Source organism: Tiliqua scincoides, chromosome 9 (genome assembly GCF_035046505.1).
Source record: "Tiliqua scincoides isolate rTilSci1 chromosome 9, rTilSci1.hap2, whole genome shotgun sequence".
Lineage (NCBI taxonomy): Eukaryota > Metazoa > Chordata > Lepidosauria > Squamata > Scincidae > Tiliqua > Tiliqua scincoides.
Window position 1 is genome coordinate 2702579 of NC_089829.1, and position 6189 is coordinate 2708767.

Below are 6189 nucleotides of genomic sequence, written 5' to 3' on the forward strand. Positions count from 1 at the left end.
CTTCAGACTACAGGTATGGCCTGGGATGATCTGTTCATCAAGCATCTCTCCTTTTCCTTTCAGGGCTGCATTTGCGGAGGTATCTGTGTACTTCAGCAGTGCTGAGTGGGGTCTACTAGAGCAGCACCAAAAGTACCTGTATGAAGAGTCATGATGGACAATTCTGAGAATGTGACCTATTTAGGTAAGGAGGCTCCCTTGGTTTAACTGATAAATACTGCTGGTGAGAACCTCTTCTAGGCTGCTTGCTCTGGGCATGCCTGTTGATGATCTGACTCACACAGTTCACCTAGCCAAGCCAGATCTAGAGGAAAGCCCCAACCAAGGAACACTGCCATTAGAAAACTAGCCGCTCCCTTGCCTTCCCTTTGGAGGAGATGGGTTGGTCTTGGAGTGCACATCCCCCTGGGTTTATGTTTTCCTTCTCTGTGTCAGAAGATGCCTCAGATAGAAATTCTCCTCCATAGATTGTGAAATTCCATCTTGAGCTGGGATGGAAGGACAAGGACAGATCCCACACGGTTTCTAATACGGTCTCCACCTTGTGAAAGCAAGGAAATGGGCTAAAACAAGGCACACTATCAGCTTTGAAATGTGCTGGTGGCACCTGGCTGTGTCTTGCTGTAGCCTCTTAACCTATGAGGAAGCAGTTGTCTGCACTGCTGTCTGGGGGAGACAGTGATGGGCTGGATGTGGGCTAACAAAGTGAGTGCAGACCTAGCAAAGGTTCTTTTATTTCATAGGAAAGTCTGCCTGGGGAGAGGGCATGAGCTTTTCCTAGATGGGTTTGCCCTCCCTCTTAAGATGCACTTCAGAGCAAGGAGCTCACACAGTGGATAAGCCCTACACATGCCTGGAGTGTGAGAAGAACTTTCCTTCCCAGAGTTGCTTTTGTACCAGCTTTGATCCAGGAAGCTCAGGTATAACTGAGGCCCTGAAAGTCCTTCAGCTGGTTGCCAGTTGTGTCCTCTGCTGGAGAATGTCTGAATTGCTTGGAAATGTAAAACCATCAACTTGGTAGCGGAAGCTTGTTTATACCAGATTCCCAGGAGATTAACTCAACCCACACCTCCCCTCCTTTTTTGTTAGTTATTGCTGAGCTTGAGGCCCAGTGAAAGGTGTCTGTAGCTGTTGATCTTCATAAAATGACTAAGAGCCCAATCTTTTCCAACTTTCCAGTGCTGTTGCAGCTATGCCAACTGGGCATGTGCAATGGAGGGGCAATCATGAAGATCTCCTCAACTGCACTGGGAAGACTGAGTGCAGTCTTCCCAGGTTGCAAAATGGTTGGCAACCTTCAGTCTCGAAAGACTATGGTATAAGCCTACAGCACCCAGTATTCCCAGACGGTCTCCCATCCAAGTACTAACCAGGCCTGAACCTGCTTAGCTTCTCAGATCATACAAGATCAGGCATGTGCAGGGGGAAGTTGGTTAGGATTGGACCCTAGTTTTGCTGTAATCTTCTGAGGCTTTCTGATTGAAGCCAGCATTGAAACAGAACGCAGCATTCTGTATTTCGTAATCTGAATTTTCTTATTCTTAACTGGTGGCAACTTCTTCCTTCCTTTGTCCTTTAGCTATTCCTTATTTTTGTTATCTGGCCTGTGGCCTTCTTCCATTAGAATACCATCTTGAGATTCCTTCAGCTTTGCTATAGAAACTAAATATAATATTAATGTAATCTCTGGCAGTTAACAGTTTGCTTCAGCTTTTCTAGATAAGTTTTGCTAATGAATTTTCCAACTAGCTGGAGTTTCTTCCTCTTACTGCATTTCTTTCCATATTTTTAGCAATGTTGTTTTGCAATCAGGTTGGAGGAAAGAGGCAGCAGAAATGTTATTTGGAGAAAGGAGTTCACACAGTAGTTCACACATGCCTGGAGTGTGGGAAGAGCTTTCCTTCCAACAGCCTTTTGAGACGCCATCGGAGAATCCACACAGGAGAGAAACCCTATGCCTGCCATGAATGAAAGAGCTTTGTTTGCATTCACCATCTTACATGCCACCAGAGAACCCACACAGGGGAGAAGCCCTATGCTTGCCAGGAGTGTGGACAGAACTTCAGTCACAGTAGTGCCCTGAAATCTCACCAACGAATCCACACAGGGGAGAAGCTGTATATGTGCCAGGACTGTGGTCAGAGCTTTAGTCACAGTAGTGCCCTGAAATCCCATCTACAAACCCACACAGGTGAGAAACCATACACATGCCAGGACTGTGGAAGGCGCTTTAGTCGCAGCGACAACCTTGTGATCCATCAGAGAATCCACACAGGGGAAAAACCCTATACATGCCAGGAGTGTGGAAAGAGCTTTGTTCAAAATGGCCAGCTTACGTCCCATCTAAGAATTCATACAGGGGAAAAACCGTATAAATGCCAGGACTGTGGAAAGAGCTTCAGTCACAGTGGTGCTCTTACATCTCATCAACGAATCCACATGGCGGAGAAACCCTATATGTGCCAGAAGCGTGAAAAGAGCTTCAGTCACAGAAACACTCTTATTGAGCATTACCGAATGCACACAGGGGAGAAACCCTATACATGCTTGGAGTGCGGAAAGAGCTTCAGTCACGGCAATGCCCTTACCTCTCATCAGAGAATCCATATCGGCAACCTTCAGTCTCGAAAGACTATGGTATCGCGCTCTGAAAGGTGGTTCTGGCACAGTGTCTAGTGTGGCTGAAAAGGCCAATCCGGGAGTGACAATCCCTTCCACACCGGGAGCAAGTGCAGTCTGTCCCTGGTCTGTCTCCCTGGCTATGGGCCTTCCTTCTTTGCCTCTTTGCCTCAGACTGTTGGCCAAGTGTCTCTTCAAACTGGGAAAGGCCATGCTGCACAGCCTGCCTCCAAGCGGACCACTCAGAGGCCAGGGTTTCCCATTTGTTGAGGTCCATTCCTAAGGCCTTCAGATCCCTCTTGCAGATGTCCTTGTATCGCAGCTGTGGTCTACCTGTAGGGCGCTTTCCTTGCACGAGTTCTCCATAGAGGAGATCCTTTGGGATCCGGCCATCATCCATTCTCACGACATGACCGAGCCAACATAGGCGTCTCTGTTTCAGCAGTGCATACATGCTAGGGATTCCAGCACATATTCAGAGAATTCAGAGAATCCACACAGGGGAGAAACCCTATACCTGCCAGGAGTGTGGAAAGAGCTTTGTTCAAAATGGCCAGCATACATCCCATCTAAGAATCCACACAGGGGAGAAGCCTTTTCCATGTCAGGAGTGTGGAAAGAGTCATAGGGGTGCCCTTACATCCCATCAACTAATCCACACAGGGGAGAAACCCTATTTATGTCCAGAATGTGGAAAGAGCTTTAGTCACAGAAACACCCTTATTGAGCATCACCGAATGCACACAGGGGAGAAACCTTATGTATGCCACAAGTGTGGAAAAAGCTTCAGTCATGGTAGTGACCTTAGATCCCATAGGAGAATACACACAGGAGAGAAACTCTATACATGCCAGAAATGTGGAAAGAGTTTCAGTCACAGTAGTGCCCTTAAATTGCATCAGAGGTCTCATACAGGTGAGAAGCCCTATACTTGCCAGGACTGTGGAAAGAGCTTCAGTCATAGTAGTGCTCTTAAACCCCATCAACGAATCCACACAGGTGAGAAGCCCTATACATGCCAGGAATGTGGACAGAGTTTTAGTCACAGTAGTGCCCTGAAATCCCATCAACAGACCCACACAGGGGAGAAGCCCTGTATATGCCAGGAATGTGGACAGAGTTTCAGTCGCAGCAGTAACCTTTCATCATCAGAGAACTCACACAGGGGAGAAGCCCTATATATGCCAGGAATGTGGAAAGAGCTTCACTCGCAGTATGGGCCTTATGATGCATATGAGGACCCATGCAGGAGAGATGCCCTATAGATGTCAGGAGTGTGGAAAGAGTTTTTGTGCTCAGTCAAGTCTAACTGAGCATATAAGGGAACACAATGGAGAGTGACCATATATGTGTTGGTGAGTATATCAGGAGAAGCAGATTCAAAGTAGAGACCTTTCTTCACATTCAAGTTTTGGTGTTTTTAAAGTTCCTGATATTCTCCAGCTGCAGGAGCTCAATGGGCTGGGCTGGGCTGGGCTGTGCAACAGGGCAGGACAGGGCAGGGGCATCTGCCACGGCAGCCATCAGCAGTACCAGAGCCCACGGAGGCATCGCTGGAATGGTACCCAAGACAGAGCAGGATGCGCAGGAGACAATGAGCTATGTGTGGGAGCAGGGTGCGTCTGAGTGAGGGAGAAGCAGTCATTTGGAACAACTGAGTCCATCTCTTTCCTTCTTGTTCCCCCCTTCCTACTGTATATAAACTTCAAGCACTCCGCTGGAAAGCCCAATTTGCTAACCCCCTTCCCATCAGCTTCCACAGTTGAAGCTGGACACGGGGGAAGGGAGGAGAGTGATCTTTTTAAAAAGATAGGAGAAAGAGAGGCAACCTGCAGAAGGCTGTACCTTTGTTTCTCAAGCCATTTAAAGGGTTAAGTCCATCTCCTCTTTCCTTCTTGTTTCTGCCCCCCCCCCTATTGAATCCAAACTTTAAACTTTCTGTTGCAAAGCTGAGGCTTGCTAACCCCTCTCCCCATAATCATTCACCACTGATGAAGTTGTACTGGGCAGAAGAGGAAGAGTTAACTTTTATAAAAGGAAAAGTGTGTGTGTGTGTGTGTGTGTGGGGAGAGAGAGAGAGAGAGAGAGAGAGAGAGAGAGGCAATCTCCCTGTGTGTGGAAGAGTCCAGGAGACCTTGCAAAGATGAAAAACACAGGAAAAGCAGAGGGTGGAATTTAAAATAGAATTATTCTGCAGCAACAGGTATTTTAGCCAGAGATCTTTGCTGTATGCTGACAGGAGCTCTGAAGCACTTGCAACTGCTGCTTATGTTGTAAGCTTTGAGGAGAGCATGCTTGCTTCTGCAATATCCCCAGGCAATCAGGCATTTCTGCAGCACAGTTTAGCTGCCTCTGAGATCCCATTGCAATGTTCTGTGCCCATGCAGGAGCCACTGAAACCCTCCTGGGGGAGAAGTAAGGGATTCATTACCATCTCTGAGGTCCCCACCCCCCACTTGGGGTTGTGTGTGAATAATCTTATTGGCTTGCTCTATTGTACTTCACACTTTGGCTTTTTACTAGTTGTGTTCTTGCAGCCATGCTAGTTGTCTGTTGTTTATTATTGATGCAAGCTAAAGAAAAGCCATAACCCAAACCCAAACAAATGTTATGCTAACAGACCAAATGTTCAATGAAAGCAAATGTAATGCCATGCTCACACATTATAGTTTATATGTTTAGCAGCTTAATAGAGAAATGTTCAAATGTTTAAAAAGCCTATATGGGTTTAGCATGCCCACAAGCCAGCTAAATCCATCTCTGAGTCTGAAGAAGTCTGAAATTACAAGTGCAGGCTAATTGGCAGTTTTACTGAGATAGCAGAGGAATGTTTCCTTGGCCTTCCAAGCAGATAACACAAGGGAGTTTTGGGGGTAATACATTCCCTCCTGCTCTTTTATAAAGACAGAGTTGCCAGACAAATGACCGAAGTCATTTATGAGTGAATTAGTTTGAAAATGAATGCTAAGATCAAATCAAATGTTCAGAAGCCAATGTGTTTAGCACATATCACAAACAAATGGGCAGAAATTCATTTTGCCCTCTCTGAAGAAGTTTAAAATAGCAAAGCTGAAGGCAAAGCCGTAAATCAGGGGATGTTTTATTGCTAGGCTGTCAGAGCATCACATAAGGATGAAACTGGAATTTACCAGCTGACAGGATGATGGATGAAGTTAAGCTGTAGTTTCATTTTGAAATCAGGAATGCACTCCTAAAGCTTGAATGCCTGCTTTTAAACAGAGGAAAACACACAGAAAGATTTTTGAACAGGGAACATTCTGAATTTTAAAATATAACTAAACAAGCTTTCTTTCAAACCAAAATGTGCACTGGGAAAGAGCTATCAGAAAGTTTCATGTCAGAAGAGTCTTGTGTATGCATTCTACCAAAAAGCAACATCATGATGTGTGACTGCATTTGGGAAAATGTTACAGATCTGTACTAATCAGGCTACTGTGTATGTACTTTTAATGTCTACTGAGTAATGCCCTTAGAGTTGTAAATAACAAAAGAAGGTATCTGGAAACTGCCAAAGCCACACACCCAAGGGTCATAGAAATGCCAAATGAA

General features: G+C 45.8%; 1 pseudogene; it reads left to right on the forward strand.

The window, feature by feature from the left end:
• The first annotated feature begins 681 nt into the window (after positions 1-681).
• Positions 682-3960, forward strand: LOC136660236 (zinc finger protein 420-like; annotated as a pseudogene).
• Positions 3961-6189: the final 2229 nt, after the last annotated feature.